Source organism: Muscardinus avellanarius (genome assembly GCF_963383645.1).
Source record: "Muscardinus avellanarius genome assembly, chromosome: 18".
Classification (NCBI taxonomy): domain Eukaryota; kingdom Metazoa; phylum Chordata; class Mammalia; order Rodentia; family Gliridae; genus Muscardinus; species Muscardinus avellanarius.
Genome location: NC_137804.1, coordinates 19,161,196 through 19,176,116, shown reverse-complemented (window position 1 = coordinate 19,176,116; position 14,921 = coordinate 19,161,196).

Sequence of the window (14,921 nt, the reverse complement as noted above, 5' to 3'; positions counted from 1 at the left end):
CCATTTTCTGACTTTTTTTTCTAGGTTCTGCAGACCATGTATCTTTCTTGGCTCTTGGCTGCTTCCTCTCATCACTCTAATTTCTCGCATTATCACACCTCTTATTGCTTCTTCTGTAGTCACACCAGCCTCTGTTTCTATTTTATAAGATTACTTGTAATTATAATTAGGGCTCATTCAGAGAAGCCAGGATAATCCCCTCATCTCAAAAGTTTTAACTTAAGCCCATCTGCAAGGTCTCTTAAGCCAGATAAGGTAACAGCTTCAAGTTGCAGGGATCAAGGCATATCTTTGGAGATCATTTTCAGGCTAATAAAATCAGTCCCTACACTAAATATCCAGCCACATTCCTGTGCCATATGTAAAACTGTTTGAATATGTTGTTCAAAACTTAATTAAACAACCAGAAAGAAATCAGCTGTGTTGATTGAATTTAAAAAGATGCAAAAGACAAGAAAATGCAAGATCATATCTGAAATGGAAAAAATCATCAGGTACCCAAAGGAGAATTAATATACAAAGTTAAATGAGGAGCATCATAAACAAGAAGACAATGGAATAAGATATAAAGTAAAAAGAGTGAGAATATGATTGATATTGTCAAAGTAAAAAGAAGCATCATGCTCTATCCAAAAAAAGAAAATAAGGACATTTCAACAGAAGGAACATGAAAACTATGATCCAAGAAAATTTCCAAAATGTCAGTAGAATAGCTGAAAGGCTGTCCAAGTTACTGAAAAGGATCTACAGGCAATAATCAAATTTGAGATATCTCCTGGTAAAATGACTAGAATTCAAAGATAAATTTTTTTTCTCAGTATCTCCAGGCAAAAGAGGGAAATAACTTATAAGGACAAGATGATTACATTGCCATCAGATTCTTCAAAAACAATATAGATATAAATCAGGTCAACAATGGTATGGTCTCTTCTAAAAATAACTAAATTAAAAAATAAAATATGAACAAGAGATATTCGACCAAAGTATCTATTCTACTGGAAAAGGATATATTGTAAACATGGAGGAATTCAGTAAACACTGTCTTCTTTGATTTTAAAATGCAGGAATTAAGCCAGGTGTGGTGGCGCACGCTTGTTATCCCAGGATTTAGGAGGCTGATATAGAAGGATCACGGTTCAAGGGCAGCCTCAGCTACAACTTAGTGAGGCCCTTTGCAAGTCAGTGAGACCCTGTTTCAAAATAAAAAATAAAGGCCAGGCGTGGTGGCGCACACTTGTAATCCCCGCGCACAGGAGGATCACGCAGGTTCGAAGCCAGCCGCGTGCGCTGGCTTGGGAGACCCTGTTTCCAAATAAAAATGTAAAAATTGGTCTGGGAGTGTAGCCTGGAAGTAGAAGGGCTTCCAGGAACCCCAGTACCACCAAATAATAATAATAATAATAATAATAATAATAATAATAATAACAATAATAATAATAAAATAAAAAATAAAAATAGGGCTGGGGGCATAGCTTGGAAGTAGAACGCCCCTGGGTTTCATCCCAAAAATGCAGGGATTACAGAATAATATCTTCCTTGAATAATCTACAAGAGGTCAAGCTTTCTCATATAAAGAGATAACTGCTTAAAACTTTGGCACACAGACTGTGTTAGTCAGATTTCTATTATTATGAAAAAAAATGCCTGAGATAAATCACCTTAATAAGAAGATAAGCTTACTTGGATTGACAGTTTCAGAGACTTCAACTCAGTAGTAGGTGGATCCTGTCACTTTGGGGCCTGTGGTGAGGTAGTACATTATGTCAAGAGTTTGTAGTGGAGGCAACTATTTTTCTCATGGGGTCTGTAAAGCAAGGAGAGAATGGAACTCTTATAGCTCCTTCAAGAACACACCTCCAGCAATCTAACTTCCTCTTGCTAGGCCACATCTCTTGAAGGTCCTACAACCTCCCAATGGCACCATAAGCTAGAGACCTAGTCTTTAATTCATGTGCCTTTGGGGAACACTTATCAAAAACACAGCTCAGCCCAGGGGTATTTCAAATGTTTAATTGTAAAATTGAGTCTAAATGAAAAGGTGGAAAATTAATAGGTATGCATTGTATGCTCTAATAAAATAGAAAGAAGGGGACTAAGAATGAGAGAGAAAACTAAAGTAGAACAAATCATAACTGTGTAAGAAGATCAGTTAAGATTGGATTACTAGATAGAAATAGGTCAATAATGAATAAGAGAAAGGGATACTAAAGGCACTTAAAAAGGAATAAATGTGAAGGTACTCTCTACAATAAGCAAAGAAGCCTTGATTCCTCTATATCTAGTCTTTGAAGAACTGAAGACAGTCCAATACAGAAAGACATACTGTATTGTAGTGCCCACTGTGATGATTAAGTAATAATATACAGTTCAAATCAAACATACCAGTCACAAGAAAAGTTGTCACAGTTTATTTAAAGAAAAGACCTTTTCAAATTTGTTTAGATGATGGTGTACACTTGTAATCCCAGTACTTGTGAGGCTGAGACAGGTTCACAGCTTCAGCAACTTATCAAGACCCTTCACAACTTAGTGAGTTGTGTCAAAATGAAAAATGAAATAGGAATGGGAGTTCAGTTTGAAGTTAGCCCCTGGGTTCAATTCCCAGTAACAAACACACACACACACACACACACACACACACACACACACACACACTTAAAGAACAAAAATCTATCTCCACAGGTACGCAAGAGACATACAGTCTCATAACAGTGATTACAAAGAGCTAAAAATAAAGCCACTGACAAAGGCCAGGTAACAAAGGAAAGCAGCAACTATGATCCTGATAACGAGACAAAGGTAAATTCAAACAAACAAAAAGCATTAAATTAGACAAAAAGACACTACCATAATAAGAGTAGAAGGTTGGAGAAAATTTTCTGTTCTATCTCTTTCTATGACTTTGAGGTCTTAGGAAAGTTGACTATCTTAGCCCTCGGTTTTCATTTTTTGGAACTGGAGAATAAACCCAGGCTCTTTCTATTTCTGAACTTTACTCCCAGCCTTACTTTACTTATTTTGAAACTGGCTCCTGCTAAGTTATTGAGGCTGGCCTGGAAGCTGTAATCCTACTGTGTCAGCCTCCCTACTACTGGGATTACCGGTGTGCACCACCACATCTGGCATTGGCCACGGTTTTTTGCCACAGAAAATGGTGACAGTAAATACATCACAAAGAACACTTCCCTTTTGTGGCAAATACAATCCACATTCTGACAGTGGGAAAATGTCTCCTGATACCAACCAGATTTTTAAGCTTTCTCTTATTATGTATTGACCTATTGGTTGGAATTTGCAAGCTGACCAATTACTATCTGAAAGGAATTTACATGCTCTGTGGTGTTTCCTATGTCCAGAAGAGTTTCAGGCATTCTACTAAATGCTCTTTTTATAAAGTACATTGCTCACAAGAACATCATGGCACTTTTAGATTTATAGATGACTGACTGATCTATTTTATGCTAAAGCTATGAGTTTTGCAATAAAATATTCCTCAGTATCCCCTGGTGAACACACAGATAAATAATTGACAAGAAGCCATCAATTTTTAGCATCTCCATTGTTTTTTTCCCCCCTTTGAGGAATATGGCTCTCTTTCTTGTATTGGGATCATTTTAATTCCATACACTTTTGTCATGGAACTGTGGTGCTGGGCAATAGGTGCTGCCATGGTTACAGATATAAATAAAGTAAGCCAGGCATGATGGTATAAGTCTACAGTACCAATACTTGGAAGGCTGAGACAGGGACATTGTAGGTTGGAAGCCAGCCTCAGAAACTTAATCCCTGTTTCAAAACAAAAATGAAAATAGGGCTGGGGTCTAGCATAGAGGTAGAATGCTCGGGGTTCAATCCTCAGTGCCAAAAAAAACCAAACAAACAAAAAAAAAACCCCAAAACAGATACATACAAAACGGAGGTACTCTTCTCAGTATTTTTAGATGGCCTGTGTTCCCCACATCTTTATTCTGAGAGGTTCTAATAGTGCCCCCTATAGATTTAGAAAATGACTACTTATCTGCAAATCAGGCCTATGTGTGGTGGTAGTTGAGGTATGCACACACAGCCTAGAGAACTGTCCATGATAGAGCAGAAGACAACTCTCAGCTGCACTTGCACAGGTTGGATTGGGTTTCTATAGCTGTTGAGTACAAAAAATTAAGAAGTCTTCTCAGCAGGAAACTATTCATTAGGGAACTAAAAGAATAGACAAGGAAGAAAGGAAAGGAATGGGGGAGGAATTAGGAACAAAAGAGTGGACAAAGAAATAAGGGAGCAGACACACACCCTGTGTATTTATAGATCTTCAAATGCCACCTGATGTGGCCTCCGAATATCACTAGGATGTACCTGCTTTGACTTCAGCTTTTGCATTATGTATTTATGTAAAATACATTTAGCCAGAAGGTGCTTTTGAAACTCTCATTACTATTCCATGGGGGAAAATTATAAACTTGTCTCTGCTCATACAAACGCAGAAACAGTTGTCTGAGATCCCTTTCACTTTATTTAATCAGAATTTAACTAGAACATTTCTCTTTCTCTCCCTCCTTCTCTTTTCACCTTCTGATTGATTGAGATGCAATGATCCCACAAGTATTATATATTACTAATAACTTTATGTACTAAGTTCTCATTTTGCGATGCCATCATTGACTTTAAATGAATTATGGTCAATTTAATTTAAGCTATACTATATCTAATAGTTTGCCACCTACAAAATGTCCAGGTGTACTTTGGTTTGCAAGGTACAGAGAAGTTTTTGGGCTTATTCATGACTATAAATGTTAAATGTTCCCTGGAGAGCGACGTGCGGGATGGAAGGAGGACCAGGAAGGAAGGGAGAGATGGCCTTTTTGTTTTGTGTTGCCTTTTTTTTTTTTTTTTTTTTTTTTGCCGGTCTGGGGATAGGACCCAGGGTCATTAGACCTTCTCCGAGCTATACCCCCTGCCCTATTTTTTGTTCTTTATTTTGAAACAGAGTCTCACTGAGTTTTGGAGGGCCTCACTAAGTAGCTGAGGCTGTCCACAAACCATGATACTCCAGTCTCAGCCTCACAAATGCTGGGATTATGAGCATGCACCACCACGCCCGGCTTTTGTGTTGGCATTTTGTTTGAGACCGGATTCTTGTGTCATGAAGTACTATGTGTTAAATATTGATGCTGCAACCTGCTGAGGTTATGTCACTGATATCTGCATACTCCCTTGAAAGAGTTCTGTTGTTGAAATGTGTGGAATGTCTAGAGGAGCTGTGGCCACAGCTGCATATGGTTTGATGAGTCTGTTGGTGCCTAACTGGGGATTCACGGAACCTTCATGTTGCTACCTGCTACCTGCTCCCCTCACCCTCCATAACACACCTTTGCTCATCTGCATCATGGCCCACAGGACCTGGTCTGAATAATAACACTATATAGGAAAGATGGCAATGGCCTCGGTCACCAAAGAAGACATGCATTCCTCGGAGAAGCCCTGGATACCAGATTTTGTTTTAATATCTGATGGGGACAACTTAAGGAGGCATTTTCAGCCATGACTTCCTATCTAGAATACAGGAGAGAGAGTGGATAATGGCAGAATTAGAAGCAAGATGACAAGGAGACGCCCGCCACACAAGAAAAGTGGTTTTTGGAAGAACATCCTAGAAGAGATTAGAGAAAAGACTACTTCAGTCGCGCATGCTGGGGGACTCTTAACAACATACCTTGTAAGAAAAATGATCCGGACGTGGTGGAGGGAGCCCAGCAGTACCAGGTGGAAAGCCCAGCCACGTGTCCTGGGGAGCTCAGCATGCCTGGCTGCCATGTTCCTCTATGCTGTGCTAGGGGCCGTGATTTGCTCGGAATAGCAGATCCTGCCCTATGCTGTGGGCCTCCACCTGTGGAGGGGGAGATAAAATTCATTGCTGCTGAGTGCTCGATCTCACAACCTCTTCAAAACATACATTCTGGCGGGGCATGGTGGCGCACATTTATAATCCCTGTGCTTAGGAGGTGGAGACAGGAGGATTGCACAGGTTCAAAGCCAGCCACACTGGCTTAAGAGACCCTGTTTCCAAATAAAAGTATAAAATAGGTCTTGGAGTGTAGCCTGGAGGTAGAAGGGTTTCCAGGAACCCCAGTACCACACACAAAATAGAATACTGTCTTCTCTTATTAAAAATTATTAGAGAGGGGCTAAGATGGAGGCAGCAGCAGCCAGGATTCTGGAGATGCAGGCAAATCCTATCCAATCCATTTTGAACTTTTGGAAAAAAAATCTCCGCAAAGGGGGACTGCTCCTGCCACACATGCTTAAGAATTCTGGGCATCATACCATGTAAGGAAGGAGGTCAGCAGAGAACCAGAAGGAAGGCAGTGGCGGCAGGGGCAGCAGAGGCCAGTATTTGGGAGAGGCAGAAATGCGATCCAATCCACCTTGAACTTTCGAAGAAATCTCCCGACAGGTATACTGCTACGACCACGCATGCTTAGGAAGTCTGGACAACTTGCTGTGTGGGAAAAGTGTTTAGGAGAGAACTGAGATGGTGGTAGTGACAGTGGCGGCGGCAGTGGCAGCGGCTATTATTTGGGGATCTTTTTTTTTTATTGGTGCATTGTAATCATACATGACATTGGAATACAAGATTTGAGAGGATATACAAGCACACATCATCCAATTGGCCCTCATCCAATCCCCATCCCATTCCCTCCCCCTCCCTCTATACCATGTTTGATTGGTGGTTATCTTTGATAGGTATTTACATACCTCCTGAGTTTTAAAGAGGTTCTATCCTCCCCCATCCCATCCCCCTCTGACTGGTCACCTTAATTGCTTCTCTATAGGGCCCTTTCTACAACTCAACCTCCTCCTGTTACCCCTTTCCTCCTAGATTTTGCTAGCTAGGGGAAGCATCTGGTTTTTACTTTCTGTGATATTTCTCTGTGCATGCCTCATTGCAAGTTCCAATCCCACTCTTGACATCCCAAGTAGAGACCTGGCCACCCGGAAGACTCTGATCCCAACCTCGCTGGCTCCAGCACCAGCCTTGCCTCATGGGAGGCCCCAATCCTGGTCTCGCTGGCCCCCCGCACCAGCTTAACCACTTGGCTGGCTCCGATCCCAGCCTTGGAGGCCCAAGCACCGGCCTTGCCTCACAGCAGGTTCTAATCTCAGCCTTGCTGACCCTGGCACTGGACTAAACCCTTGGCAGGCTCCTATCCTGGCCTCGGGGACCCCAGCACCAGCCTTGCCTCATGGCAGGCTCTGATCCTGGTCTTGCTGGCCCAGCACCAGCTTAACCCCTCAGCAGGTTCCGATCCTGGCCTCGAAGGCCCCAGTACCAGCCTAACCAATCAGCAGGCTCCAATCCAGACCTCGAAGGCTCCAGCACCAGCCTTGCCTCATGGCAGGCTCCAATCCCAGCCTCGCTGGCCCTGGAACTGGCCTTACCCCTCGGCAGGCTCTGATCCCGGCCTCGGAGGCCCCCAAACCAGCCTTGGTGCATGGCAGGCTCTGATCCTGGCCTTGATGACCCTGGCACCGACCTAACCTCTCGGCAGGCTCCTATCCTGACCTCGGAAGCTTCAGTACTGACTCTGCCTCATGGCAGGTTCCAATCCCAGCCTCGCTGGCCCCAGCACTGGCCTTTTCCCTTGGCATGCTCCGATCAGGCCTCGGAGGCCCCCGAACCAGCCTTGCCTCACGGCAGGCTCCAATCCCAGCCTCGCTGACCCCAGCACAGGCCTAACCCCTCGGCAGGCTCCTGTCCCCATCTTGGACACCCCAGAACCGGCCTTGCCTCATGGCAGGTTCCAATCCAGGCTTTGCTGTCCCCGTCACTGACCTCATCCCTCAGCAGGCTCCAATCTGAGCACCCTCTTCACTCAGCAGGTTGTCTCACTTTCCCGAGGGTGCATGGTGGTGGCATTCTGCCTCTGGGGTTATTTCTTCAAAAGTTCCAGGTGTATTGCATCAGAACTCTGCCTCCCTTGAGTACTGGCCACTGCCATTGGCACTGCCTCCACCATTTCAAATCTTTCCCAAGCTATTTTCCCACAGTGCATGTTGTCCAGTGTTCCTAAGCATGCGCGATGGTAGCATTCCACCTTTGGGGTAATTTCTTCAGAAAAATCAGGGTGGGTTGGATCCAATCTCTGCCTCTCCCAAATACAAACCTACACCGCCATCACGGCCACCACTGCCCACACCGCCTTCCTTCTAGGTCTCTGCTAAACTCTCTCCTAACAGGTGATGTTCAGGATTCTTAAGGATGTAGAAGAGAAGCAGTCCTCTTTCGTGGGGATTTTTTCCAAAAATTCCAGTTCAGTTGGATATGTTTTGTCTGCATCTCCAGTATACTGGCTGCCGCCGCAGCCATCTTGACTCCTCTCCAATATTTTTCTTTTCTTTTTTTCTTTTCATTTTTTTTTTTTAAAGAGAAGATAGTATGTGTGGTTTGAGGAAGGTGTGGCTATCAGGCACTCAGTAACAATGACTATTTTTTCTTTCCTCACTTCCAAAAGCGAAGTTCAACAGTCTCACCTTGCAGAGCAGATTCCGCTGTTCTAAGCGCACCATGGCCTCGTGTAGCACAGCAGAGCTGGGATCCTCTGTACCCGCGGTTAGGTCTCCTGTTTGGTACCGGGCCTCCCGGAACTTGGGCTTGGCCTCCTGCCCAACACCATGCCTTCCTGGGGGTAGGCCAGGCCGCCCGCCCCCCACCTGGTGCCCAGGGCCTTGTGGCCTGGACCTCCAGACCTTCCAGGGGCTAGGCAGGCCCTGCTCAACCCCCACCCGTGGGCCCAGGGCCTTGAGGCCAGGACTTCCGAAACTTCCAGGGCAGGCATGCCCTGCTGGACCCCACCCGGGGCCCAGGGCCTTGCAGCCGGGACCTCTGGACCTTCTGGGAGGCAGGCATGCCCTGCCCGACCTCCACCCATGGGCCCAGGGTCTTGCAGCCTGGCCCAGTCCTTCTGGGGGCAGGAAAGACCCGTTGACCCCTGCCCCTGACCTTCTGGGGGGCAGGCGTGTCCTGCTTGACCCCCGGCCCTGAGCCTAGGGCCTTCCAGCCGGCCCCAGTCCTTCCAGGGACAGGCATGCCCCGCTCCATCCCCGCCTGGGGGACCCAGAGCCCTGTGGCCTGGTCCGGTCCCTGGGGGCCAGGCGTGCCCCCTCAACCCCCACCCAAGGGCCCAGGGCCCTGCGACCCGGCCCGAACCTTCCCGGGGGGCAGGAGTGCCCCGCTCAACCCCCGCCAGGGGGCCCAAGGCCTTGCAGCCCAGCCCAACCCGAAACATCCCAGGGGCAGGCATGCCCGCTTGATCCCCACTCCTCGGGCCAAGGGCCCTGCGGCCAGGCCTAGTCCTTCCAGGTCCTTTGGGGGTCAGGCGTGCCCCCTCGAACCCCGCCAGAAGGCCCAGGGACCTGAGACCCTGCCCAAACCTTCCCGGGGGGGCAGGCGTGCCCCCTCGAACCCCGCCCGGGGACCCAGGACCCTGAGACTCTGCCCGAACCTTCCAGGAGGACAGGCGTGCCACGCTCGACCCCCGCATGAGGGGCCCAGGGCCCTGAGACCCTGCCTGAAACTTCCGGGGGGAAGGGGTGTCAGGCGTGTCCTGCTCAACCCCCGCTCGGGGACCCAGGGCCCTGCGGCCTGGCCCAGTCCTTCCGGGGGGCAGGCGTGCTCCACTCGACCTTAGCCCAGGGCCCAGGGCCCTGCTGCCTGGCCTGGTCCTTCCGGGGGCCAGGCGTGCCGCCGACCCCTGCCCGGGGACCCAGGTCCCTGAGACCCCGCCTGAACCACCTTCCAGGGTGGGGGGCAGGCGTGCCCTGCTCGACCCGGCTTGGGGGGCGAGGGCCCTGTAGCGCAACCCAGCCGGAACTTTCCCAGGGGCAGGCGTGTCCGCTTGATCCCTGCCCCGGGGGCCCAGGACCTAGCGCGGTCCTTGGAGGGCAGGCGTGCAACCTCCATCCCCGCCCAGGGGCCCAGGGCCCTGACACCCTGCCTGCCCAAACCTTCTTGGGAGGCAGGCGTGTCCCATTCGACCCCAGCCTGGGGGCCCAGGGCCCTGAGACCCTGCCCGAACCTTCCCGGGTGGCAAGCGTGCCCCCTCGACCCCCACCCGGTGGCCCAGGGCCCAGAAACCCTGCCCGAAACTTCCTAGGGGGCAGGAGTGTCCCGCTGGACCTCCACTCGGGGACCCAGGGCCCTGTGCCCTGGCCAGGTCCTTCCGGGGTGCAGGCGTGCCACCTCAACCCCTGCCTGGGGACTCAGGGCCTTGAGACCCTGCCCGAACCTTCCTGGGGGACAGGCATGCCCCGCTCGACCCCACCCAATGGCCCAGTGCCCTGTGACCCGGCCAGAACCTTCCTGGGGGACAGGCATGTCCCCCTCGACCCCACCCGATGGCCCAGTGCCCTGTGACCCTGTGACCCGGCCAGAACCTTCCAGGGGGGGCAGGCGTGCCCTGCTTGACCCCCACCCGGGGACCCTGCAGCCCGGCCTGGCCCAAACCTTCCCCTTTGGGGATCTTTTGAAGAAATCACCCCAAAGGTAGAATGCTACCGCCATGCATGCTCAGGAATTCTGGAAAACATCCTGTGTGTGAAAAAGTGGGAGAGAACTGAGATGATGGAAGCAGCATCCACCTTGATGTTTTGAAGAATTACTCCAAAGGTAGAATGCTACTGCCGCACATGCTCGGGAATGTGGGACAACATGCTGTGTGAATAAGGTGCTTGGAAGAGAACAGAGATGGTTGTGGCAGAGGCAGCGGTAGCCAGTATTTGGTAGAGGCAGAGATCCAATCTAATCCACTTAAAAATTTTAAAGAAATGTCCTCAAAGGTAGACTGCTACTGCCGCACATGCTCGGGAATTCTGGAAACCATACTGTGTGGGAAAGGTGTTCAGGAGAGAACCGAGATGGCGGTGGCGGCAGTGGCAGCGGTGGTGACCAGTATTTGGAGGGGCAGACAAATCCAGTCCAATCTACCATGAACTTTTGAGGAAATCTCCCCAAAAGTATACTGCTTCTGCCACACATTCTTGGGAATTCTGGACAACATGGTAAGTGGTAAAAGGGTTTTGGGAATATCAGAGGGAGCTCGCATAGCCAGGATGGGCCTCCATGCTGCGTGTTTTTTGGTTTTTTTTTGCTTTTTTGGTGGTATTGGGAGTGGAACCCAGAGGCTTTCTACCTCCGGGCTCTACTTCCAGACCTATTTTCTATTTTATTTGGAAACAGGGTCTCACTAAGTTGCTGAGAGCCTCACTAAGTAGCTGAGGCTGGCTTAGAACCTGTGTGATCCTCCTGTCTTAGCCTCCCAAGCGCGGGGATTACAAGTGTGCGCCACCATGCCTGGCTTCATGCTGCGTGTTCTGAGAGACATCAGCCCTCATGGCAACTGTGCTCCTCTGCACAGAGCGGGAGGCCAGGGAGAGTGTGGAGCAACAGAGCCTGCTCTCTGAAGTGAAGCTGTGAACCTCTGCCTTTGGAGGGAAGACAAAATTCATTGCTACTAGGTATTTGGGGTTCCAGCTTTTGCAAAAGGCATGTACTGCTTTCTCATATTTAAAAAAAAAAATTGAAGAATGCCAGGCATGGTGGTGCACACTTTTATTTTGGTGGTACTGGGGTTCCTGGAAGCCCTTCTACCTCCAGGTTACACTCCCAGACCTATTTTTACATTTTTATTTGGAAACAGGGTCTCCTAAGCCAGCGCCTGCAGCTGGCTTCGAACCTGCGTGATCCTCCTGTCTCCGCCTCTCAAGCGTGGGGATTACAAGCGTGCGCCACCACGCCTGGCTTGGTGCACACTTTTAATCCCTGCATTTGAGAGGCAGAGACAGGAGGATCGCGCAGGTTCAAAGCCAGCCTCACTGGCTTAAAAGACCCTGTTTCCAAATAAATATATAAAAAAAATAGGTGTCTGGGAGTGTCGCTCAGAGTTAGAAGGGTTTCCAGGAACCCCAGTACTACCAATAAATAAATAAATAAATAAATTTAAATAGGGCTAAGGGTGTATCTCAGAGGTAGAATGCAGCTGGGTTCAATATTCAGTAACACACACACACACACACACACACATAAAAAAGATACTACAAATTTATTTTTTAATAATGTGAATATTATGGTCATGTTTTCTAATAATTTAGTTAATGAAAATGAGACTGATTACAGAACGAGTGCCAGCATTACCCAGATATCACCAAAAAGGAGACTGAATATCTGTGTTACTTTCATGATAAATGAAAGTATATGTATAAGCAGAAGAGGAAGCAATTGATATATATATATATATATATATATATATATATATATATATATATAAACACATTGCATAATATACTGGGAAGAATTTTAAATTAGATGAGTGGAAAAGATAGAAAAGAACATATGAAGACCGAATCACACAAGTTTGTGATGAGTTATTATAAAAAATTTAAATTAGTTAAGTTACCAGTGCTCAATCAAAAATAGGAACCATGGAATTTTGAGTGTTCATTACAAATGAATGCACATTATTGTATCGCTCTGTTATTTTATAAAGTGAAGTAAAGTGGCATTTCCTGGTTTGGAGCTTATAACTAAAGTGTCTGGTATGTAAACAAAAGGGGAAACTTCAAAAACAGAGGCATTGGTATAGCTGATTCTGCTGGATCTTACCAATTATCATACTTTCTAGAATATTATCATGAGAAAAATTATATGAAAACAGCCATGTGTGGGGGTGCACACACTTTTAATCCCAGCATTCAGGAGGCTGAGACGTGAGGATCGCAGTTCACAGACAGCCTCAGCTACTTAGTGAGGCCCTCCGCCACTTAGTGAGACCTTGTTTCAAAATAAAGAATAAAAAATAGGGTTGGGGGTGAAGCTTGGAGGTTGAATGACCCTGGGTTCCAACTGCATACCCACAAAAAGAAAAAGAATAAATCACATGAAAACAAAAAGAAAACAAAACTGTTAGCTTCAGTTCTTTAAGTACATTGATTTAAAAAATAGGTTGAAATAATTTTATTGATTTCTGTAAAGACTCTAATGAGGCTTTTATAAATATAAATCAAATAATTGCCTTAGAGTTTCCACTTCTCCACATCCTCACCAGCCAAACAATTCACAATTGCCAAACTATGGAACCAGACAAGATGTCCAACAACAGATGAATGGACAGCATATCTATGGGATATGTACACAATGGAATTTTACTCAGCAATAAAATACACCAAAATTATATCATTTACAGGGAAATAGATGGAACTGGAGAACATTATACTAAGTGAAATTAGTCACTAAAAGTAAGAAATTGGATGCTCTCCCTAATATTTGGAAACTAGGAAGAATAAAGGTCATAGGAGGAATTCTAGATGAAGGGAAAGAAAACATAAATGAGCAAATAAGGAGGCCTAAGTGGGGATTAGGAAGGGAGAAAGAGGAAATTTTCCTAAAGTACATGATGTATATTTACAACATCAAAATTAACCACTAAACCAAATATAAGGAGAAAGGGGGAGGGGATGGAGTGGGAATTGGGAAAGAACTAATCACGTGATGTGAGCATGCATTCCTCTAGCATCTTGTCCTCCATTAAGATGTATGACTACAGTGCACCAATGAAAAAATTAAAAACACACACACATAAACAAAAGATTGTTGGTATATTTTCCAAATACAACCTAAATTTTGCTGACAAACGTATTAACCAACTCCATTACGTCTATGAACTACTTGTCAAAGAAAATGAAAAGATCTTAACCATTAAAATCCTTCTCACCTGTACCCAAAATTGTTTAAAATGGATTTGCTTTGCTTCCTGTGGTGTTGAAAATTGTGTAATGAAAATTTATCAGTTTTCAGTTTTCTCTAAACATAAAAAGCTTGATATTTTCAACTTTATTAAAATAAAAAGAGGTAGACTTTCATGTACCTATAAGACGGCTCTCCCACGATGCCAGTGATAGGAGATATACTAAAATGTTGGCCTATTGCAAAATGATATTTCAGCTTGGAGAGAGAAAAAATTATCTTCTCTATTTCACAATATCTTTACTTAAACTAATTTATTTGGAAACCAACTTTGATTTCCCAAATTCAAATTACTTTTGTGTATTAAATCACTTTCCCCAAATGATTTAAATTATGATGAAATCCAACTTGCTTTTGAATGTTTAAAAATGATGAATGTTTTAGACATAAATAGTTTATTATGAGTTTATACAAAAGATCTGATTGGCAAACAGCTCAACTACCAAAATAAACACAGATACAAAATGGATAACATTACTGCCAATTTTTTGAATTTTAGCCATTTTAGTAGATGCATAGTTGTATCTCACTCTTGTTTTAATTTGCTTTCTTAAGTTAATATATGACCAAGAGTATACTAGCTAAGGGCCAGTCAAGGAAGTACCTTGTTATAGACTCCAAGAGTATAGGTCAGGACCCTATGGAAGTTCACAAATTGTATACCATAACTCATTGATTATTTAATGTAATTTTCAAACACATAATAAAAATTCTATTAAATGTTTTGTCATCTAAGGGGTCTAGAGGAGTAGGTCAGTGATAGAGCATAAACTTAATACACTGGAGATCTTGGGTTCAATCCCCAGGATCAAAATAATAAAAAATAAAAGATGAAAATAATTGCCAGCTTTCTTCTATCCTTCAGGAAATAGAGGGAAAGGACTTTATCTTTGGTTGAAATATAGTGGTACAGAAAAGTATATAACTCTACATGCCTGAATATAACTCTACATGCCCGAATATAACTCTACATACCAGGACATTTGATAGTTCTGAGGCTTAGAATAAAACAAGAACAGGTAGCCAAAGACAGGGTGGTGTAGACCAGGGGTCAGTTATTGGTGCTTAGAATTGAACCTGGGGGCATTCTACCTCTGAGGTACACCCCCAGACCTTTGTATTTCTTAAA